Source organism: Rousettus aegyptiacus, unplaced genomic scaffold, assembly GCF_014176215.1.
Source record: "Rousettus aegyptiacus isolate mRouAeg1 unplaced genomic scaffold, mRouAeg1.p scaffold_m13_p_1, whole genome shotgun sequence".
NCBI lineage: Eukaryota > Metazoa > Chordata > Mammalia > Chiroptera > Pteropodidae > Rousettus > Rousettus aegyptiacus.
In genome coordinates, this window is record NW_023416284.1 from 120,740,707 (window position 1) to 120,766,322 (window position 25,616).

At 34.5% G+C, this 25,616-nt stretch overlaps 1 non-coding gene across 1 annotated transcript; it reads left to right on the forward strand.

Annotated features, from left to right (window-relative positions):
• Positions 1-22,759: 22,759 nt before the first annotated feature.
• LOC118605607 lies at positions 22,760-22,878 on the forward strand. Its single transcript, XR_004952229.1, has one exon. It is a non-coding gene; the product is annotated as a 5S ribosomal RNA (ribosomal RNA).
• Positions 22,879-25,616: the final 2,738 nt, after the last annotated feature.

The window sequence follows — 25,616 nt, forward strand, 5'->3', positions numbered from 1 at the left end:
CGAAGACAGAAGTTTTGCAAGAGATTTGCTCATATGGTGGCATTTATGGGCATTGCCTTCTTGGGCAAGCAGCAACTTGGAAGAAGCAATGCTGATTCCAGCAAAAAGGTTTTATTAAAAACGTAGGCAAACTACAAATGGTATTCATATCAGAAGGGGTGTTGCCAAAGGCCTCAGGGGCAACAAAAATTTAGTGCAGGGTGGCACCACAGTCTCGTGACTCAAGCTTAGTCAAAGTGTTGTGTCGGAGTCTTTCAAGGTTACTTCAAAAAAAAAAAAAAATAAAACATCAGGAGGAACAATCAGTTCCAGACAAAGAAAATCAGAGCTAAAATTGAAAGCAAAAAGAAGCTTCCATTTAAAGCCTAATAAATCAAGAGCCATTATTACTCCAAGACAGAACTGTCAACATTAGTCCCGGTAAATCATTCCACATCCCTGGCACAATCAAAGGAGTTTTCAGTGGATACAATAATTTTCAACTAATGGTTTAATTTACCAACTTAGCCAGCAGAGACTAACTAGCACAGAACCGAGACAATCATGTTATTCAACATTTATTGATTTCTAATCCAGATTAGAGAATGAAATTCAGACAGAATTTATGTTTATGTTTTGCTATCTAAAAACAATTTATGCATTCTTAAAATCCAATCTGCAACAGACAGCTGCATCTGTCTGATTTTTCCATGAGAATGGAAGGTAATTTATTTTAAGACATCTCAAACCTACTGTTAAGTAACCTTCTCAGATTCACTTAGAGGTGATTGATTTCTCCTTGGGCTCTAATATTTTCTTGGTATTTCTGTTTGCATCTAAGAATACAGATTAATTTTTTTTATCTTTCCATACACTTTTTATGATGAAAATAAGCATATCATTAATCAAAGGACAATGTTACTTAAGCTGTTCATCCCAGCTTTAGACAAAAAAATCACCTAATCCATACAGAACTACGTCAGATACTTAATAGCTACTCAGAAACTATGCCTAAATACAACTAAATTGATTCTCCCCTTTTGTAGGTGTATTTATTTTGCTCTTTCTTAGATTGCAAACAATACTTCTAACACATTTGTATAGCACTGAATTACAGATACACATTTTTCACCTTGAAGAGACTTTAGCAAGCATCAAGTAATAATAAAAGCAACACTTATATGAACAGTTTAGTCATTATTATTCCTTTAATCCTCACAAAAATCAAACAAGCTGGACACTTTCATTATCCTCATTTTACGACAGACACTGAGGCACGAAGAGTTAAGTAATACGCTCATAGTCATGTAACATACTAAGCGACAGAACCAGAATTTGAACTCAGGCAATCTGGCTACACAGGTTTTGCCCCCAGAGCACCCTCCTGCTTTTTGGCTCAACTGCTCGTTTCACAGACTCAGTGGGGTTCATGGACTTCCTAAAGTCAGAGAGCAGGGTCTGCACTCCTGAGTCCAATATCAATGCTCTTGTTTTCTAAATTTGGATACAACCCAACCAGCTAATTGCAAAAAAGATTCCCAAAGATGAACAATAATATTTATTTATAAGCTTTCCGAAGAAGATAGTTAATAATTCAGAGGAATGGATGATAGCCCTCACTGGCAAGTCCTTCTTTTCATCCATCTGGTCGGTGCTTCTCCGTTGCCTTCACTGCACACCATGACAGCCATCCTCTTCAGAGCGGTCTTTCCCAGAGCATCCAACCAATGAGAGTGGAGGAAGCAGCCCTGAATCAGGCATTGGCATATCTGGGTTTCAGTCCTGGCCCTTCACTAAGCACCTGTGTGAATACAAAAAATATTTAATCTGTTGTGGTATAATTCTTCACCTAGATGTTAAATGAGTCAGATTATTTTTAAAAAATGAAAAGCCCATTAATTTTAAATAATTTATTTGATAAAGTACCTAGCACAGAGTACAAGTGCTGGACAAATGTTTGTTGCACTAAATAAACTTTTGGCAAGACATTCAGTGTTTTACTATTCTCTTTTTATATACTCTTGAATGTGTTGTATTTCAACCATTAAAGATGTGGGCTCGATTTTCAAATGGGACAGCAAGAGAGAAGGATAAAAAGTTCTGGTGAGAATCACTCAACTTTCCCAATTTTATCAGTGACGTAAGTAACCACCCGTCTTCTCAAAAAATAACCATGAATAATTCCACAGATAATACTTAATCAAATTTCTAACATGGTGATCATTAATCAATAAATTTTCTAGAAGCTTTAGAAAGTAAAATTATAATATCCCAGAGATGATTTGAACCCTAGCTGTCCCCTAACTCTCATAACATATTCTTAAGTCCTGGGGATAACTCTTCAGTTGGCCCAGTGTGTGTCCATGCCTACACACTGAATATACCCAGGGCACATTGAAGAATCTGACCCCTGTGGCTATTATAGTTAGAGCAAAGAACTGGGAACCACTTCACACTGAAGCTGCATATAATTATTCCTCACCAAGCAGTCTGGGTTCTACAGCAAAAGGAAAGGAATATCGGGGGACCAAACAATAAACAAATGTGCTTTAAAAAAATAATGCATATATCTTTTCAGCTTTTCTTTAGCAAAGTCACGAAGTGACAAACCATTTGTTATTCTGACATAATGTGATCTGATATATTGTAGCCAGATTTAATAGATTATCATCTTTCTGTTGAACCTGAGGATAAAATGTTTGGACTGCATTGAAATATTCTTTATAAAGAATCCAGCATGACCCCTTTATTCATTGTTTCCAGACTTTGCTTACAAAATAACCTTGTTTGGAATTTCACAATCACATTAATATATGAAAATCTATATATAATTCTGAAAAAAAGAAACTTGTTCCACCTTATTTAGTCCAAATTTATTTAACTAGAAACAACTTTTTTCAGTTTAATTGAGAAAGAATTGACATACATCACTCTAAGTTTAAGGCATATGGGATGATGATTTGATTTACATATACCGTGAAATAATTACAACAGGTTCAGTTAACATTTAAATACAATAAAAAAAAAAGAAAAAAAATATTATTGTGATGAGAGCTTAGGATTTACTCTCTTAACAGCTTTTTTACATCTTTAGTATTTATTTATCTTATAACTGGCAGTTTGTACTTTTTGAGCACCTTCTTCCAATCTCCCTTCCCCTACTCTCCACCTCTGGTAACCACAAGACTGATCTCTTTTTCAAAAGTTTGGGTTTTGTTGTTGTTGTTGTTGCTTTTCTTTTCTTTTTTTTTAGAATCCACATATATTTGAGGTCATACAGTATTTTGTCTTTCTCTGACTTATTTCCATTAACACAATGCCTTCAAGGTCCACCCACATTGTCACAAATGGTAGTATTCTCTAATTTTTTAATGGCTGAATAATATTCCATTGTATGTGGTATACAGTAACCACCAAATTGTGATATATACAATTACACATAGATATATATCTATATCACAACTTTTGTATCCACTCATCCATCAGTGGAAACTTACGTTGTTTCCATGTATTGCTTGTTGTAGAAAATACTGCTATGAATGTGAGGGATGAAGATATCTTTTCAAGTTAGTGTTTTCATTTTCCTCAGGTAAAAACCCAAATATATGATTGCTGGTCACACAGTAGTTTCATCTTTAATTTTTTGAAGAATCTCCCTACTATTTCCATAGAGGCTACAACAATTCACACCCCCAACAACAGTGCACAAAGGCTCCCTTTTCTCCATATCCTCAATAGCACTTATTATTGCTTGTTTTTTTGATAATAGTCATTCTAGCAGGTGTGAGGTGGTATCTCAGTGAGGCTTTAATTTACAGTTATTTGATGGTTGATAAAGTTGAGCATCTTTTCATGTACCTGTTGGCCATTCTTATGTCTTCTTTGGACAAAGTTCTCTATAGTGGACTTTACTTTTTCACAGAACATTTTTTTAAAGGAACGTTTAACAGGATATGCATATCAGAATCGTTTGTGGAAATTTAAATATATATAGAGTTCCCAACTCCAGTTGATGGGAGAATAAAAAGAAGTAAGGGATACCCACATGTTTTAAATCTCCAGAAGTGACATTCTCTCCTAGCTGGAAATCAACAACTTATAAGAAAACAAGAGTTCTGTAGAATTCAGCATGAACTGGGCTCCCTCAATTGATACAGGGGAAATATTAGCTGTTTTGCTCTTTGTTATTCAAAACACAGATTAATAATTAGATAATAATAGTTACAGATAATAAAATAATCTGTATTTTCTAGTGATTTGTATTAGGGAGTATAGTAAAATAATAGTGATTTTCTAGATAACGAAATGTTGCAGAAAAATTAAACTGGCAAGAAACCAAGAGCCACTCGGAGAGATGGAGAACTCAGGTTTATTACACCGGCGGTCCCAGAAGAGCTAATACTCTAGAGATCTGGGCCCCGAGCTTAGGGGTAACTTTACTTTTATGGGGCTTATCCACACAGTTACGGTTGGTATGGGCTGATCGGCTCATGAGATTCTCAGACAAGAATTTAGGCGATACATCTGTTATCTAGACAGAACAAGCAAAAGCACTATATTATCTAGATAGAACAAGCAAAGGCAAGGGTGAGTCTTCAGTTGATCTCGAGGTCACCCTGCCCTTCAGCCTATGCGGCAAGCATATCTACAGAAGCAGAACAAAGAGCTGGTTACAAGGTTAGCCATTTGAATGGAAAATTTCTCTTCAAAATAGCCAAAAAGGAAGGAAATCTGCAGTAAAATACAACACACTAAAACTGGGTTCCTATTTCACATTTAAAAGCTTATCAGTTAAAAGTTTAAAGTGACCTATTCAGGTTGCTTCTCTCCCAATTGAGGAATATTAGACAGAATTCTCAGAATTTTATGGACTCATTTGTATGGCTTCCTAGGAGTGTTGTGGGTTTAGAAGCCCTGCCATTCCACCGTCATGTTTCTTTCATTAACTATAACTCTCTGAAAACTGAATTTTGTTCCTTTCTGGTTTTGACTGCGGCTGTGGACTTTTTCTCTCTAGATTTTGCTTTCTCACTGTTGTTTATTTCACTATGAATTTGAGCAGCAGGTTCTATAAGGCAACTTCAGTTCATTATCCTATCCAGAAATTTCCTCTAAAATTTTGTAATAATTGTTTATGAAATTATTTATATTTAGCTTTATTTTAACTGATTTTTTCTAATTCAATTACTTTGCTGAAACCTTTTTGCAGAATTTCTTATACTTATCTAAATTGGAGGCTGAAGAGCTCTCATTTTGAGAAAGAAAAGACATGAAACCAAAAATGTGAGTTTCTTTTTCAAAAGAGAATTACCTTTAATTAAAAAAAAAATTATGAAGCCATTAACCTATTTCTGAGGGAATTTTTTTTTTCATTCCAGCACTATGTTCTACTTATCTTTGTTGGTGACAGAAGCTAGAGGATACAGAATACTTATGACCGAATCTAAGGACTATTTTCTAATGTTACAGATTATTTTATGTTGTGTTTTCCCACTACTCAACGTAAATAAATAAGAATTATAGTGTTTTTAAATTTTTTATTTAATATAAAGTCCTGTTTTTAGACATCTCCTTTGTAAACAACTGAATTTCTAATGCTTTTGTGAATCTGAAGAATCATGAAATATATTTTTATGTGATTCTGGAAATTTGAAAATTAGTGACAAAAAAAGACATAATTTTAATTTTCAATTTTCCTCCCCAAAGCTATATCTTTGTTTCCACCAGTTACCTCTGCACTATCATATTAGTTCCTTGGTGTTCAAACAACAATGATCTCTGTTCTGATATATTTTTTAAAAAATTACTTCCAAAGTCACGAATCCTGTAACACAACTCAAAACTGTGTATCAACAAGATCGACTTGTTTTTTAAAATTATCATTAGACTATTAATTTTAATTCTTTTCATCTCTCCTCTTCTTTATCTTAACTCCTCATCTCTTTATGCTCTCTCCCTTTTATCTGAGCTTAATACTTATAATTTTCTGCTCCTTTTTAATAGTAGCTAGGTCATGGTGCACTCCACCAAGGATGCCAAAGAGCATATAAAACTTTTCTCTGACTTCCAAGGTAACTCATTGTGAGCAGTATGCCACAGATGTTCTTCTTCCACTCTCCTACTATATTTCTACTGGCCTGAAGTAAATTTTGTTCTGTGTACTTATCCTCGAAAAAAAGGAGATCTTTGTAAAGATCTGGTGTTTCCAAAAGACTAGGGAAATAGCAGCTCCTTGGCCCTGCTTATTCTCCAGTCGGATGTCAGTCAAAATTCCATCTCGCACTCACTGTGGAGGAGCAGGTTAACATATACATTTTCTAATCAAATTTTCAGTGTCTTTGAGGCATCTGTGTAGTACAGTCAACTTACATGAGATATTTTTCAAATCCCAGCCAGTCCTTAAATGTCTGATATTCCTAACAGACTATGTATATGTATAATGCACAGCATCCACTGAAGCCAGGACTCTGCCTATTTCTACATCACTCACCTCGGTTTTAAATGTTCCAGAATGCAATGATCGCCCACTATTCTCTCCCTGCTTCCTAACCTGTGAAAGCTGAGACTACCTGTGTTTAGAGAGCTTAACTATGAGAATGGAGAAATCAGGCCACCTGACTTAATTATTTATTCCAGAACATTATTAAAGGAAGATAGGGATGTAAATTAATAAATAATTTTACTGATTACTTCAGTAAATTCCTGCAAACCATTTTTAAAAAGAAACAAAATTATAGACACACGGCTTGCTTGTTAAGATTAATTCACTCAAGATCCTCATGCCATTGTGTTGACCTCTTCTAAACTATGATGTCATGAATTCACTCAACCCTAATATGTCCCCCTCATTGAAAGACCAGCCTTGAACCCCTTGAGCCTGGATACTAACACACTATAAATATCCTTTTCTGATCCCTTTTTCTGAGACTCTTTTAAGACAATAAGGGTAGTGTTCTTCTTTATTGAATTAAATCTAATAAATACAGTTTTGATTGACTACGAGGCTTTCTGGTAGTCTTCTGGAGAGTTGACATCTGGAGACACTTGTCATTTTAATGAGCTTGTATTTTTTTAATATGGAGAAAAATATGGAATACAAGAACAGTATCATGCTTTTCCAAAAGCATAAGCAGCAGAATCGCTTGCCTTGTTTTCTAGCTAATTCATCACCTGGGTCTAAACCTGAAACTAGTAAGTAAGGGAACTGTCTTCCATTACTTCAGGTATGTAGAGTTTGTTTTGTTACATTAGGCAAAATACAGGTAGGGTAGATTCGTAATAGTGTTCTTATCAATCCAGATACTGGCAATCTTATTGTCTTGGGATTTCTCCAAGAATCTGCGGTAGGTTGTCTCTAAGAGTTCCATTTGGATTGTGTTTTTATTTTTACTACATTTTTATTTTTAAAACTATCTTAGAAGAAATTGAAAGATATTTCATAAATGACTTTTAGGCAGATGTCATCTTCAACTATAAATTTGTACTCCTTTTCAAAGTAAAATATCTGTGTCTATCATTCACATTGGCCATTTCATTTGTTTTTACTTCTCTTCATCAAACCAATATTTGTGGAGTAACTAGCCTGAGCCAAGTATTGTGAAAGTCATTGAAGATTTGCCTTTCCTACTCTCAAGGACAATATATTAGAGTAGTCTTATAAAAGAATATATATATACATATCTATCTATCTATCTACCTATGCATATAAATATATATATATATATATGTATATATATACACACACACACTATTTATATGAACACGGGTTTTCTCCTGGAGAAGAAAAAGTATGTGCATAATAAAAAGTGCGGTTACATGTTAGAGAAAAACAGACAGTGTAAAAAGAAAACTCAACCGTTTAAAACAGGAAAAGAGTTCTTGCCTCAAACTTTGTTTTGAAAAGGCCACCACACTTCTAACAGACTTATTTTATCAGATTTCCTCTGGAATAGTCTTATAAATGGTTACTTACATAAATACTTAAGATAAGTTGCAATCGTTCCAGGCTAGAAGTAAATACTGACTTCACTCCTCTTCCTTCATGTGCACCCCTATGTCAGAAGCCAGCCTATAAAAAAATTTTGAAGAGCTGGTGTTATTGTATTTGTTGGAAATAATCTTCAAATAAATCTAGTAATTATATCCTGAAGTCCACTTACACAAGCCTATATTTTTAATATTACTGAAGTAAAAGTGACTTCTAAGAATTTTTAACAATGTTTTCAACTTATATTTGACCAATTTCAAGAGTTAATATTAGTAGTCTAAATTCACTGTTAACTAACAGCTAATTAAAAAATGAGGTCATTTTAGACAGGATTTAGACTCAGAATTAATATAGAAAAAGCAGACTTTATGAAGATACAATGGGTGACCTCGCCAGAATGTGATGACCTTTCACCTTGATTTTTCCAGGACAACCTTTATTTCAAATGTTTTGCTCTGTCATCACATAATAATTATTCAGTAAAATTAATTTCAGGTCATAAATTGTCATCCAAGTTTCTATATTATATAATTTTCATGAAATAGAGTCCATAACATAGTTCTCTATCTCGCATACTACTGATCGATTGAAATTCTACATAAAGTTTCACAAGTGATTTTATTCAGTGAACCTTGATACGAATAGTCTTGGTAGTGCACACATAGTGTGAACACATTTTTCATCTTCTCCTGAGTGCAAATATTTAATAAGAAGAATGTATAAGAGTGCATGCAGAAGAATATATAAGGGCACATGCGGAGTATGGGAATTAGAACTGGAGGTATTAAAGAATACTAATGAAGATGGGATTGTACACAGATTTGGAGATTTAAAAAATAAGAACCCATATATTGTCTCTTTAGGGCTTTAATTTGGCTCTGCAAGCAATGACTTTTCTGCCCATGGACATCTTATTAAAAGGAGGATATTGTCTAGTTAGTCTTCTTTCAGAGGGAGAAAAGGATTTTCATGGTAATTTAATACCAAAGTGATTTGGAGGAAAGGAAAACATTTTTCCATTTCTAGAAATTTCTCAAATTCTATCCCAGCTTTAAGGATATTTACTGAGGCTGAATTCTACAAATTAAACCCCAGCCTTTGTAACCAGCATAAAAGCCTCTGTGGGCTGGCCAGTTCTAATGCCATCCTGATATTAGGGTTTAGAACAAAGTTTGCTCAAAGTAGGCCTGAGAAGTTTCAACAACCCAACCTCTGAAATTTGACCTGGATGTTGAATCTGGAATTCCCAGTCTATTTCTATTCCTCTGAAATAAAGGGAAAAAGGATTTGATACCTTGTCACTTCATATCACCTATGTACATGTTTAAACGGAAGGCAGAATTTCTTAAGAGGTTTCATTAAGATATGAAAGAGAAGGTTATAAATTTCCCATTGACAAAGAATCTGTGTGGGATATAGTAGGGGAGAGTCTGCCCTGAGGTAGGGGATGTCCCTCAAAAAGTCCCTTTCTACTCATGACATTGCATGACCTAGCAGTGAACTTCCATTGGACAGAAGTTGTACTGAGATCATTATACTGTTAATGGTTATAAGAACTTCTAGTAAGAATCTTGTCTTCTATTTGTGCTTTTATTTAAAGGACCTGCAAACATCATAACGGACAAAGGAGAACAAGGGAAATGCAATTCCTTCCTACCCTCCTAGCACCCTGAAGAGTGGTAATGATGCAGAAGACAAAGAAAGGAAGGAAGCAGGAAACAAAGGAAGTAACAGCTCAGGAAAGGAACGGTGACCACATAGATGGGCAAGAGACCTGTAAAACAAACAAACAAACAAAAATTTCAAAATTAATGCTCCAGAGCTGATGTGACAAGAAAATTCTATTATTTTCTGTATTCCACAGAAATGTAGCTATTACGTGACCTAGTGCAAGGCGGAAGCTGAGTCTGAAAGGAAGACACATATTTAATATGGAAGTAGAAAGAGAGGATGTATGTATCAACCTCTAAAATCTTCAAAGGCACGGAATCAAGCTTTCAGTGTGCAGATGTTGGTGTGAGCCAGTTTGAGACCTCTCAAAATAAAAAATTCCCGGAAACAGAAGGAGGAGGTTTGGAATGAAAGAGGTGGAGGAATTTTATTCACCAAAGAAAAGGCTTTCTGCAACTTGGAACTCCCTTAGGGTTAAGCTTGCATGCCAAGAACGTATTCATGCCAAGGGTTTTTCAAAGAAGTCTGCAAGTGAAATAAAAACACCTGTCACGACTGTGGACAAACTCTTCTGGACAATTTGGCAAGAGGTCCCCTTACTTTGCAGTACAGTGTGCAACCAGTTACACTCTGTAATTATTGAGTAATCTGTTGTATAGAAGACATAGTCTATTCGTACCCTCCTCCCAAAGACTAAGACTGAACTGGCAACTGAATTATACTGTTAAATTCTGTAGCCCAGAGCCTTTCTCTATCTTTAAAAGTATGAGAATGTGTTTTCTATTTGTATGACCTAGTTGGGTAGGTTAACTACGACAAATGATGCAGCATCAGCCCACAACCACGTCTCACCACCCTCACCCATCCCCATGCCTTCAACAAAGGGATGGGCCTATGTGTGAAGCCGACAGAGTATCCTAATAAAGTCTGCATTAAGCTGCTTGCAGGCCCTCCCTAGGCAAACTCAAAAAGTGGAAAAAATTAATATCTTTCTAACACTTCCATGAGGTAACAGCTGCCTCATTCTCTCAGAGCCAAACTGATACAACCCAATGCACCTGGATAGCTTCCACTATTCCAGACCATTGCACATCCTTCCCTTAAAATCACCAGAGAAATCACATCAAGTAGCTGCAAGTCCATAAGTGAGTTAATCAGTTTGCCTGACCTTGGATATCTTTATTTTAAAAAATGCGTATTGATGTTATACATTCTAGATTCTAGGTAAACTTTATTTTGATGAAAGAATTTCTACAGTGCTATCAGCATAATTGCAAACAACAAAAACCTACTAAGAAAAACATTTTTTAGGAATTTACTAAAAGGACTTAGTGCATACAAGCTTTAAGAACCAAGAATGGAAGCTACATAGTCAGGAACGCCACTTAATATCACAGCACAGAACTATGTCGCAGGCAACAGTGGGCCCAAGCTCGTCCCGCTGACACCACCAAAACCAGACATGCACAATAAACAGGATGTCGTTATTGCCACCCCCACCGCCCTTTGCCAGAATTGATTCCGTATCACTCCTTACTCTTTTTGTCACTAGATTCTTTAAAAATTATGAACTACATTTTTATAGTCCTAATTTTACTGAAATAGGGTAATCATGAATAAAACTAAATTTCTTTTCAAATAATCTACAATTCGGACTTTCTTTTGAGTCATATGGGTTTCTTTACCCTATAATTCCTACCAAATGAATTGTTGTTTTCTTATAATCGAGTAAATTGTGGTTATTATCACACAAAAAAATAGACGTTTATCATGAATAAAGTACATGGTATCTATAAAATGACAGAGAAGGCGGAAAGATAGAAAATTTTCAATTTTTAAAAATCATTGTTTCAATTCAAAATTGTGATGGTTTGAGAGAAACTATGAAGTAGCAGACCTAAAAAAGTTGGTTTAAACACATCCATATGCATTCATGCAAAATAATATCAGATAATTAGAATGAGATCTTTGAAGTACATCAGAAACCACTTAGGAATTTTAAAACACCTGTTTCCATCTCTACCACTAGTAAACTGTGAGACTAACAGGTAAAATGAGAGTATGGAACAATACATATGATGTTCGAGGACCTTCTCTTTGACAACTTATACTTGTAAAATGCGCAACAACTATGTTACATTTCAAAGAATTAAAGAGATTTATTTTTTTACAAAGAGAAATCAGAGAGAAACATTTCCAAACTGCAAAGATCCTTGAGTTTCCTAGTGAGTCACCACTATTGGGATTTACAAGGAAGGGAGAAAATCAACAGGAAGCATACCATTTCTCTATCCAAAATAAAAAGTTCTTTCTTAACTTTCAAAAATTGATTTTCATGACTTCAAATATCCCATAGGTTGTACTGAAGATTAAATTCAAACAAATCTATTTCATCACTTGGAAAGGTGACTACATGCTATAATAACATTTCAACTTGTCCATAAGTCTCTATGATTCATTCTCTCTCCTAGACAGGTTAAATAAAAATCACCATATGCAGAAACTAGAGGGATAATTAGAAATAACTAGAAATAGTGAGAAAATATTGGAAGACTCAAACAAAATAAGAATTGGATAAATGATCTCGTTTAGCCATAAATAATGATTTTATGATACTTATGGTACATAAAGCTTTATTGAGGTGGAATATACATACTATAAAATTCACCCATTATAATTGTACAGATCATTGATTTTTGTAGTAGAGTTACAGAGTTTTGGAACATGTTCATCGCCTTAAAGAGTTTTAGCCCATTTGCTGTAAATCCCATCTCAGTCCTGGGCAACCACTGCTTTGATTCCTGCCTTTTTATATTTTATATAAGTGGAATCATACAACATATATAGTCTTTGTGTCTGGCTTCTTTCTTTTAACATAAATTTTGGGGTCCATGCATGCCTCAGCATATATCAAACATTTTGCTTCTATTTATTCTCAAATAGTATTATACTGTATGGGTATATCATATTTTGCATATTCATTCACTAGTTGATGGATGCTTGGATTTTTTTCCAGTTTTTGGCTACTGCGAATAATGTTGCTATGGACATGCATATTCCAAGCCTTTGTATATTTTCATTTTTCTTCAATAAATATTTTGAAGTGTAACTGTTGTATCATATGATTCTATCATTTTAACAGCAAAAACTTTAGAAAAGTGATTAAAGCAGAAATACTTTGGAAACATAAAATCAAATAATAAAAAGTAGCCAAATTTTTCTCCTAAATTTCCATCTTCATTCAAGAAACTTATTGTTTATTTTTACATTTCAGTTTTCTCTCCATTGGTCAGCCCAGCAAAAACACTGCACATCACGGAGCAGATCTTTTTGTTTATTCTTTAATAACATTCTATTCTTTGCCACTTAGAAAGGAAGAGAAAGCAAAGAAAGTCAAATTTATTACCTCTTCTTTCTCTGACACACTTTCTCATTAGAATTTCATGGAATTTAGACTTCTAAGTAACAGACTAGTCACCTTTTTATGAATTTGGAGGGACTTAAAACTGCACACAAATTTTTCTGACAGTTTTTTGACTCCTTTGCTGCTTTCTCTGCCTCTCTCCATCCTTTAAATATTCACATTTTCTGAGAAATCTATAGCTTGGCCTCTTTTTGCCTTCCACCTCCTCAAGATAATTTCATCTACCATTCTTCAGGTACCCAGGACTCGCAAAATCTGTATTCCCTGACCTCTAGCCCTACCTCAAGACATATTTGAAGCTTCCTTTTCAATCTTCTATTCAGTAACTGACTATAACTCACCATTTCAAACACTGAATTCTTTATCTTCATCCATAGAACTGTTTCTCCCACTCCATTCGTCATTTTAGGATTGGGGATCACCTTCCACTCAAGCCTGCAGTGTAAAAATCATCCTTGACTCCTACTCCTCCCTTTAATCTTTCCTCATAGATAACAATCACCCCTTCTGTGGGTTCTACCTCCTAAAGCTTGTGTCTGACTGTCCTCTCCATTCTAAATATGGATACCTTGGTTGCAGCCCTCTCATCTCTCCTCCCAACTACCCACTTTGCAACCTATTTGTTCTATCCTCTGTATTGCTTTTCCAGGGTGGCCTTTATAAAATAAAAACCTGGTCACAACAGCCAGCATTTTAATGTTTTGTATTATCTGGCCACTCTCCATCAGTTTATAATCTGCCACTCTGGGAATCCACGACAGAGAAAAAAGAAATGATGTGCAATTCCTCAGAAATACAATGCTTGCTTCTCACATAATGCGCATATCTTTGCACATGCATATATTCCTACCTGGTGTGTTCATCTCTGCCTTTTCCTCATCTTCATGTTGCAAACATATTTCTAGGAAGCTACGCCTGCATCCCTAGAATTCCTCTGTGCTTTCAGGATCTTTCCCATATCTTGTAATGACAGTATCGTCTGTGTTGTAGCTTTTTTTAGTTCTCTGACTCCCTCAGTCGAGTATGAATTGGTTTGAGGGCATGGACAGTATTACAACACTGTTAAGAGCACATACTTCTTGGGTTTGAGTCTTGGCTCTGTCTCTTACTAATTCATCATCTCAAGAAGTTATTTAAAGTCTATGCCTCAATTTCCTCATTGGCAAAATGCCTACTGCATAGAATTTAGGGGGAAATAAAATTAGTTCATCTAAGATGCTTTGAAGGTTGGTATTCTTCATCCTCATCATTATCATCATCACCATCACGATCTGTATATATTCATTTCCCATGTGGGATATGTTACTTGTGGCAGAAATTCATGTACTAACAGCCTTTATGAAAGTAAATAGCTCAAATAATAGAATGTATTATTGCCCTCCCTCATCCCAAAGACTGCAAAGACAGAAGCACGTACATAAAGTCAATGAAATCATGACGTGAACTCATGATTAATGGGGTGATAGAGCGTCACAGGGGCAAAAGACTGTTTCAAAGTAAAGGGGGTTGGTGATTATTTTGGTATGTTTTAGGGGAAGTCAAGGAAATAAAAATCTGAAGCAGGACCATTTGGATCTGTACAGATATTTTTGAGAGTGCACTTTTAGTGGAATGGGCATGATGTGAGTAACAGTGCTGGAGACGGAGAGGCTGAGTGAGTGGTGAGGAAATCGGGACAGGGGTACAGATCAGCTCCAGAGAGCTGACAGTGCATGGGAGGGCAAAAGTATGGTGGAGGTTAAGCGGAGAAAGAGAATGTTCATGGGTTTAGTTTCCTAATCACACCAGTTCATTAGTTTTCTCTTTCCAGAGAATAAATGCTGCCTTTACCAGAGGAAAGAATTGCTGGTCACTTTGTGACCAAATTCTCTCTTTTCTAATCACCAGTATCTGGCGGGGAATTTTTTTTTTTAAGTGCCAAATCCTATGGGGAATGTCTGATTTTTATTTTATTATATATATTTTTTACATTGTTCCATTTAGTTGAAGAAATCCATTGTTCCACTATTCTTGCCACAATTAAAGGTGAGGAAATAGATATGGAGAGAAGAGAAAGGATGTCACCTGCTTGCTAAAACTTGTAAGGAATGTGTTAAATGTTTGAGTCAGAGATATTAATCAAGACATTAGTCAGTTTTACAAAGCTCATCATGAGACACTGTAAGTTTAAAAATTTCACTAAATTAGTCTCATTACTAAAGTAAATACTAAAATTTAACTTTAAAATAATATTTTTTCTAGTTAAAAACTTCAGGCAAAAACTACAAAAAAAATGCAAAGTATAAAACACGAAAATTAAAATCTCCTGTAATTCTACCACTTATGAAAAAGTACTATTGACACTTTAATATATTTCCAACAATTATTTCTCTACACACCTGTGCACACACCCATGCACATACAAATCTTTACAAAATTTATAGCATACTCTATACAAACTTTCTATCCTGCCATTTCTTACTCAATACCATAGCATAGGTATCTCTAAGTCCTTAAAAATTCCTATTATAAACATAATTAATAAAATTATATAATATTCAATTTATTTTATTTGATAATTTTATTTTCGTTTGACATTCAGGTGGAGCTTTATGCAGCTTATTTGCTCATACAAATATTAATGCAAAAAACCTCCTTGTCTGTCAGCATTTGACTGTAAGTCTGATAATTTTTGAGAACAGATTCCTAGAATGATTTCAGTGTTAAAATGTGCCTCACAGAAAGCATGTGTGGCTGTGCTGTATTCTAGGAGCTAATGGCAACTGACACTCCTACCGCAGGCAGAGGACGGGACCAACCTCCTTGCACCTTCCCTTGCCTGTGGTCCTAGTTTCATTTTCCATCTGGTATGTTATGAATACTGTTTTTAATCTAATTTTCACTTACTAATGAATTTGAACCTTTTATGAATCCATTATAGCCCATTTACATGTCTTGTTTCTATGTTGTTTGACTGCTATTTTATTGAAATCTTGTTTTTCTTAACGATTTTAATACCTTTTCTCGTAAGAAGGATATTGATCCTCTGTCATATGTATATGTCTTTTAATTTTGGAGGTATTTTACATTCTTACATAGTTAAAATTTGTATGGTTAAACTTTATGCAACAGAATGTTAATGTAGTTTAACTATTTGGCACCTCTTCATGACTTTATTCTTAGAAAGACTTCTTCTAATCTAAATCAGATGAATATTATTTATATTGTTCTTTAAAACATGGTTTCATATTTTATATTAACTCTTTAATCCAACTGGAATTTAGTTTAGTGTATACATGAGGTAAAATGCTGCCTTTATATTTTCCAAATATTACCTCATCGTCACAGCACAATTTTATTACTTTTAATCCATTGGTGTGTTTTACTACTGATTAGTGGGACTAGTTTTATGGATAATACATGAATTTATCGACTAAGGTCTACTTTCATATTTTCTATTCTCTCCATTGATCTATTTGTTGATTTTGGTGCTAGTAAACTTTTGGTGACTAGCTTTAGAGTATGATTTGGTGTCTCATAGGACATTAATGGCATTTTATTGTTTTTAATCTATAGCTTCCTGTGCTTTTACCTTCTGAGGGACAGAATCTGTTCCCATTCTGATTTTCCAAAACATATGTAAGAAATACAAGTCTTTGATCCTAGACGGTGTCATTAAACTTATCAAAGTGATCTCTTGGTTCCTAGTAAGCATTCGTTCTCTGATGATAGTTTTGTGGTGGGCCTAGATATCTTCTTAATTGTTGGTTTGTTAAAGAACAAATCACCCTGAACTAGGATCATGTTGAGCACACTGCTCAAAAAAGTATCATACACCAAAGCATCATGTTGAGAATAGTGCTTCCCAACCTGTATGTTAAAAAGATGTGAGTAACTAATTTTCAAATGGTGGATCTCTAAGTTTTCAATGAAACTAAACTGAAGAGATTTCTCCTTAGTTTTTCAGTCCTTCAATCATCAACCTTAATTGAAAAAAAACACTATTTCTTTCTCTTCATCATAGTCTCTAACAAAATATATTCAATTTGTTAATTGGTCCTGTGAAAGTAAGAAGCTAAGCTCTACTTATATTAACTATTATTTTTAATTTGGCTAATTGATTTTTCTCCTTTAATATAAAGAGCACAACATAGTAATTCATTTTTAAAGATGATACAAACGAAATCTTTCTTTTTCATAGAAAACTGTATTTAAGAAACAGTCCCTTGTTGAAAAGAAGATGAAAAACAATGGTTATTTACTAAAGATAAACAGCTCTCTCAGGTTGGTGGCAATCCAAAAGAAAAAAAGGACCTCAAATAATTTCTTAAACAGAAAAAAATTTACATTCATAGCCATTTTGTCAAGGATGTGTTTCCTTAAACACAAAATAGCACTAAAAAATGCTCTTCTGAATGTCATGCATGTTTAGACCTTACCAAGTCACTTCTTTAACTTCATTGGCTAGTACACAGCCTTTAAAAATTTTCCCCCCTTAAATTAATCCAGTCTAAACATATCAGTGACTAACCATGCACATGCATTCTAAATGTCAGCATTCTCCACCAACTTGGTAAAGTGTTTTCTTACAAGGAAAATTTAGAAATTTGTTTTGCAAAGAGATTGTTTTCATCTAAAGAACAGTAACACTGCATAACCTTAAAAATAGCCACGGTTTGATAGGAAGAAGCAAAGATTTTCGCTTTTTTGAGAAGTTTGGGGTCTCTGTTTAAAGATGCCCTAATAAATGTAGCTGATATCTACAAATTAAAAAATAAAAATATGATAGTATTTAATTAAATTCAGTAAGATTTCTTTCATTTAATTTGCAAAAGACTTGAAAGAAAGGTAGTTCTATTTAATGTAAAAAAGTAAGTTTACAGAAGATAAAATTCCCCCTCGTGGTCCAATTGCAGTTCTTACATTATAACATAAGAGACCTTGAAGCCATATTTAAGGTTTCTCTGTCTCCATGTTTAATGCTTTAGGTTAATCAGTGTACAATTCGAAGCTAATATCATTGATTCAAAACTTCTAGGAGATTAGCAGTGATTTGGAATTTGTTTTGATAGACTATGACTTTTACCAATATAAACCGTCCTATGTTTCTTCTCAAATATCATTCGGTCCGAGGTTTACATAAGAATTTACACAAGATTTATGGGAACCTGAAAAAATGAAAATATTATATAGGATAAGATACCTATAATGTTGAATAATCAAGTATTAGAATGAGTTGAACTACCAGTAGGATAGAGAAGTTAGATAAGGGAACAGCTGCTGACCAAAGCCTAAAGCAACAAGAAAATAATTAACAATGGATGTGTGTATGTATGTATGTATGTTGGGCAGGAGGAAAAGGGGGCGATGGGGGGGGGTGAATAGAAGAGTATGTTATTTTTTAAAAACTGATTAACATATATTTATAAATATAAAATAAAAATAAATTTTAATAGGGCATTCAGTGTTTTTTTGGTCCCTCAATTAGTTCTTACAACATTCTTGGAAATTAGATAATATTATCCTCAAAGCAAGCACTTCTGATGTTCAATTTAATGACCAAGCATTTGTTAGTGTTTATTCTATGAGAAGCTGTCTGCTAAGTGCCACCTCTCTGAAGAGAAATGAACAACATAGGCTGCAGTATCCCAGTATTTAGCACCCCACGGCTTAAAATAAGTACAACGAACTTTTCTATTGATCCTTCTAAATTAAGCATTGTGTTAACTTTTGAGCAGCCACAGATATTAAAGTAAAATCTTTAAAGATTCATTTTACAGATAGTATCTTAAAATTCAAAACCTACTATATTTAAAATAAAGAGATCTGTTTCCTAAATGCATTATCATATTTAATGACCCCAGATCAAGAAAGCACACTTCTGGATTACATTGAGATGGTTTGCACTTAATCTGGTTGCCTGTCAGAGGACAGAGTAAGTCTTCTTGTGAGGTATAAGATAATTTCTCCCAAACCTGTATATTTATAGTGTTTGGCATTTAATCAAAAATTACCAGTGCTCCCCCCAAAAAACAGGATCAGTAGAATAAACAAACTAAAAAATATTCACAGATGATAGAGATTTTCAAGTTATCAGATAATAACTTTAAAATAACTGAGATTACTATTGTTAAGAAAATAGATGGCGATGGATACTAGCCACAAAAATTAAAATCTGTAAGAAAAAATAAAATAGATATTCTGTAACTTAAAAATAATAAATTAGGAACACAGTAAATGAGTTAAATCTGTAAAACGGCCATGGCTAGAGAAAAAAAATCATGAACCAAAAGACAGATCAGTAGAATAGTTCTAAACTTAAACACAAAGAGAAGAAATAGAAAATATGGAATAGAATGTAAAACATATAAACCATAATGAATGTCTACATATGTGTCATCTGAGCCCCTGAGGGGCAATGGAGAGAGAGAATAGAACAGGAGTAATATTAAAAGAGTAATGATCTAATCTAGGTTTACTAAGAGAAAAAGAAAATTTAAACTACTGAAATTATGAATGAAAGAGGGACACTACTACTGACACTTGGGAAAAGTTGTTAAGGGAATATTATAATTCACTGTGTGCCAACAAATTGGATAACTTAGATGAAATGGAAGAATTTCTTGAAATACATAATTACCAAAATTTACTGAAGAAAAAAAACCCAGAAAATCAAAATAGACCTCTGATAAATAGATGCCATTATTAATTTTAAACTGCTACTCCCCCCTCCCCAGAAAGAAATTTCCAGACCCTAATAGCTTCCTTGGTAAATTTTCTCAAACATTTAAAAAAGAGTTAATACCAATCCTTAATGAACACTTCCATAAAATGGAAGAGAAACAGTTTCCAACTCATTGTATGAGGACAGTGAATTACCCTGATGCCAAAATCAGACAAAGATACAAGAAAAAACAAATAGCTACAAACTAATAGCTCTTATGAATACATGAGAAAATCCTGGCAAGATAAATCCAGCAAATTATAAAAAGGATTATACTCCATAATCGAGTGGGATTTATTTTAGGAATGCAAGGTTATTCAAAATTCAACTAATATAATATACCATATACAAATACCATATGATCATTTCAATAGGTACAGAAAAAGCATTTGTCAAAATCCAACACTCTTATGATAAAAACACTCAATGAACTAGGAATAGAAGAAAACTTCCTCAACACATTAAAGGGGATTTATGAAAAATACAATTAACATGGTAAAGAATGGCAAAGGACTGAATACTCTCCCCATAAAGTAAGGAACAAATAAAGGTATTCCTTCTCACTACTTCTATTCAACATCAGAGGTTCTAACCAGGCAATTAGGCAAGAAAAAACATAAAGACATTCAAATTGAAATAAAACCATAGTTACGGGACGTGATGTTATAAAGAAAACTCCAAGTAATTCACTCAGAGGTGATGAGTGAGACTTTTCAAAACCTAAAGACAAATACAAGCCATAGATTCAAGAAGTGAAAGAAATTCCAAGCAGATATAGACAAAGAAAACTACACCTAGGCACAGTTGTTTGGTATGAAACAATTGAAAAACAAAGAATAAATCAATCTTATAATAAACTATACCAAAAAAAGGCATTATATTTGAAGGAGCAACATGAGGACTGGTACCTCACCCCCAAACAGAAAGGATGGAAACTGTTCAAAAAAAAAAAAAAAAAAAAAGCGATCGCATCTTTAAAATTCCAAAAGAAAAAAAAAGCTGCCTAGAATCCTATACCAAGAATTATTAAATAAAGGTAAAATAAAGATGTTTCCAGACAAAACCTGAAAGAACGATGCCTGAGAAAGTTATAAAGTTATAAATGTAGTTCTTCAAACAGAAGGAAAATGATCCTAAATGGAAACATGGAAACATAGTAAAGAATGAAGAACAAAAGAACATGCAAATATGTATTTACTCTTTAGTCATATTTATTAAAGCTGACCATATGTATATCCTATCAACTGGTAATTTCACTCCTAAGTATAACGCCTTTTAGAAATGCATACTTATGTACACCAAAACTCCTGTATTAAAATGTAACAGTAGCACTATTAAAAACAGGCAAAAACTGAGGAACAAATGTCCACCAACAGAAGAACAGATAAATTGAGATGTTCATTCAATGGAATACTATTCAGCAGTAAAAAATATAAACAATTCCTACATACAATAACATGGATGAATCTTTAAAACATAAAGAAATACATACAGTATGCTGCCATTTGTAAAAATCTCCAAAACAAGTAAAAGTAATCAATGGGGTTACACATTAAGAAAGTGGTTCGCTCACTGGAAGTAGGCAAAAAAAGTTTGTGATGGTCCACATCTTGATACAGGTAGCAGTCATATGAATGTATGTAGTTTGTGAAAATTCTTCCAGCTGTACTCTAAAAGATTGTACACTTTTTTTTTTATGTCTGTCATGTGTCAATCAAAAGTTTATTTCAAAAATGCCTGCGTAGTGGTTATCTGCAATGATATGTTACTTCACAATTTTACAAATAGGTTTCCAATGGTCCTTGCAAACCTTTAAATGGTGCCCGTATGTCAGCCCCTTGGTATCAAGCTCCGGATGGCCCTTGAATGATCTGAGACTATTAGATCTTGACCACTACCTTAAATGCCTGTTAGAGAGTAAAAGGCCCAGTAACATCTTCTTCATCTTCATCAGGGATCAGAGTCAGCCATGCTCAAGGTATTCATATTTCAAAAATACTTAAAGTTTAATTTTACTTAAACATTTAATGTAAAATATATCACTCTTCATTACATCCCATTGCAGGAGACAAGAAACAATCTTTCTGATTAAAATTGTAAAATAAACTATGTCTTTGGAAGAAAATAGGCTGTCGGTGGGTATCACTAACATTCATTGCACAAAGATGTGGCTGATATTCATGCCAAAATATGTTATTGCTCACTCTCAGCAGGATTTGTGTTCCATCTGCAACAGACAGGGTGGTTCCTCACACCCCAGGGCTTTGCATGTAAGTGCAGGCCCCTGTAATCTCTCTTCATACAGACCCATTATTTGGGTCTTCCACTTGGAACTATTTTGCCCACACCCAAATTCATACTGAGGGCAAGGGGTGGGTTGTGGAGAGGAAGAGAGAGATGGAGGGAGGGAGAGAGAAAGAGAGAGAAAGAGTGGGAGGGAGGGAGGGAGAGAGAGAGAGAGAGAGAGAGAGAGAGAGAGAGAGAGAGAGAGAGAGAGAAGCTTTCAAGACTGTCTTTGTAGTTAATCAGGTGTGTTGGACAGGGAGAACCAGAGGCCATGCCAAAGACATTTGTTCTGCCTCAGATAACCCCCATCCTTTTGTAGCTGTGTATGATATTTATCATCGGCTTCAAGCTTGTGTTGTTTTGGCTGCAGAAAACAAGTTCACACTCTTGTAGAAGAGCAAGTAAGTAAAAGAAAAAAAAAAATCTCCCTTTTCCAATGTCAAGAGGGAGCCAAACACTTGGATGCCTTTTCTGCACTCTTGCTGGCTGAGGCTTCATCTCACAATATACTTTATTAAGCAGAATCAAAAAATGATAAACCTGCCACACCAAGGGGCACCACACTCTGTCTTCCGGTCCTTTAGGCCAGCCCCGGGCCTGCCTTCCTTCTTGAGATCTAGCTAGAATAATAACATCAGCCACAAGGGTTTCCTGTAAGACATCACTAATATATGAATAAACACAGAGATGAAAACCTTAAAAACTCTAAGACTATGGCCATGCCACCCTGAATGTGCTCGATCTCATCTGATCTCGGAAGCTAAGCAGGGTTGGCCCTGGTTAGTACTTGGATGGGAGACCACCTAGGAATACCAGGTGCCATAGACGTTCAAAACAAACAACAAAAAAAACAACTCTAAGAATCAGTCATTTGAGATTATTTAACCAAGCTCCTGTGTTAAAAATTAGAATTTCAAAGTGGTTTCAGTTTCATAAGCTATTGAATTGGTTATTATAGATTTTGCAGCCAAAGCCAGAACTTCTTTTTAAAAATCAAGTCACATCAATCGTCTACTGAGAACCTTCCATGGCTTCCTCCTCACTCAAGAGTGAAAACCGGAGTCCTCACCATGACTGCAGACAGGCCAATGAATCTGCCCCATCCTTCCTCATTCTCTAACCTCTCACTCCTTATTCTGAAGACTCAGCATATTTGCACCAGCCATTCTCTGTGCCTGACACACTCTTTCCAAATAGGTGCACAGCTGTAACATCTTCTCCATGCTTTTGCTTAATCGTCACTTTCTCTTACAGAGTTCCAACACCCGCCCTACTCGACATTCCTGATTCCCTCTTATCCTCTATGCTTTTATCATTTCTAAAGACAATTGTTACCTCCAAAAAAACAGATGTATTTCTTTATCTTCAGTATTTATTGTTGTTCTTTCCCCTCTAAAATGTGAGCACTGTAAGGTTAGAAACTGTTGTTTTATTTACTGATTTATCCTAAGCACCAGAAGAGGGCCTGAGCAGTAATTGTTGTACAATAAATATTTTTCGGTGAATGAGTTACTGAAATATGAGCATTTACTCTGAATTCAGAAACTTGACAGTTGCTAGAATAATAAAACTAAGTTTCAAAAATATTCTCTCCACTTCCCAGGAGACTTAATCACGTAGACACTGGCAAAAAGATCCGACTTTGTGACCCCTGTACTCAAGCTCTAAACGAGGTAGAAACCTCGAGAAAATAATAGGAACTAGCATTTGCTTAATGCCTTACAGTTTACAAAACACTTTCATTAACTTTTTCTCATTAGGCCCTCACAGAAACCCTGTGAAGACCTTATTATCCTTATTTTTAAATAAAGAAATAAGAATTATATATTCTAATTTAGTTTTTTCAAAATCTCTTTGTGACTAAGCGACAGTCAGGACTTAAAAATGGATCTTTATCCAGATATTCGTTTTTCTATTATTATTATAGGTTTTTCCTATAATAATTATACACACCATGGGAAATAGAACAGAGATACAGAAACTTAATAAAGATGTTTAAAAAAAAAATCACACAGAATTTGATAAGGGACCAGCACTTCCAAAAAATTACAACATGGAGGATATCAAGAAACTGAGCCTTATAATATAATCATGTAGTATAACTCTGGCCAATTTTCTTTTTTTTTTTAATATTTATATTTGTATTTTTTCAGTTATAGTTGACATGCAATATTATATTAATTTCCAGTGTACGACACAGTGATTAGACATTTATATAACTTATGAAATGATCATCTTAATAAATCCAGTACCCATCTGACACCATACATGGTTATTACAGTACTACTACTTACGTTCCCCATGTTAATCTCTATATCCCCATGACTACCAATTTGTACCTCTTAATCCCCTCCCCCTCCACTCATATTCCATTCCCAATTTGACAATCAACAAAAAGCTCTCTGTAAATATGGCATCTGTCTTTCTCTGTCTGACTTACACTACTCAACACAATACCCTCTACGTCCAACCACATTGTTGCAGATGGCAAGATTTCATTTTTTTTATGGCTGAGTGATATTCCATTGTATATATGTACCACTTCTTTTTATCCATTCATCTATTTATGCACACCCAGGTGGCCTCCATACTTTAATCATTGTAAATAATGCTACAGTGGACATAGAATTCACATGTCCCTTTAAAGTAGTGTTATTCTTTAAATAAATACCATACCCAAAAGTGGGATTACCGGGTCCTTCTTTGTCTCTTGTTATAGCCTTTGTTTTAAAGTCTATTTTGTCTTGTATAAAAGTATTACTAACCCAGCTTTTTGATTGTTTGTTTCCATTTTTATGAAACATCTTTTTTTATCTCTTTATTTTCAATCTGTTTGTGTCTTTCAGTCTGGAGTGAGTCTCTTGTAGCCAGCATATGTAAGGATCTGGTTTTTATATCCATTCAGCCACCCTTTCTCTTGATTGGAGTATTTAAACCATTTACATTTAAAGTACTTATTGCTAGTTATGTAGTTATTGCCATTTTATTATTCATATTTTTAATCTTTTTTCTTTTTCCTTCTTTTTATTAAAGAAGTCCCTCTAACATTTCCTGTAATACCAGCTTGGTTGTGATGAGCTCCTTTAGCTTTTTCTTCTCTGGGAAACTCTTTATTTGTCCTTCCATTGTGAATGACAGCTTTGCTGGATAAGCTTGGTTGCAGATCTTTGCTTTTCATTACTTTAAATATTTCTTGCCAATCCCTTTTGGCCTGCAAAGTTTCTGTTGGGAAATCAGCCAACAGTCTTATGGGAGCTTCCCTATAGGTAATTAACTGCTTTTCTCTTGCTGCTTTTAAGATTCTCTCTTTGTGTCTAGCTTTTGGCATTTTAATTATGATGTATCTTGGTGTGAGCTTTGGGTTCATCTTGTTTTGAACTCTCTGTGTTTCCCAGATTTGTATGTCTATTTCCTTCACCAAGTTAGGGAAGTTTTCAGTCATTATTTCTTAAAATAGATTTTCAATTCCTTGCTCTCTCTCTCTCTTCTCCTGGTATCCCTGTGGTGTAAATGTTAGTATACTTTATGTTGTCCCAGAGGCCCCTTAAACTATCCTCATTTTTCTG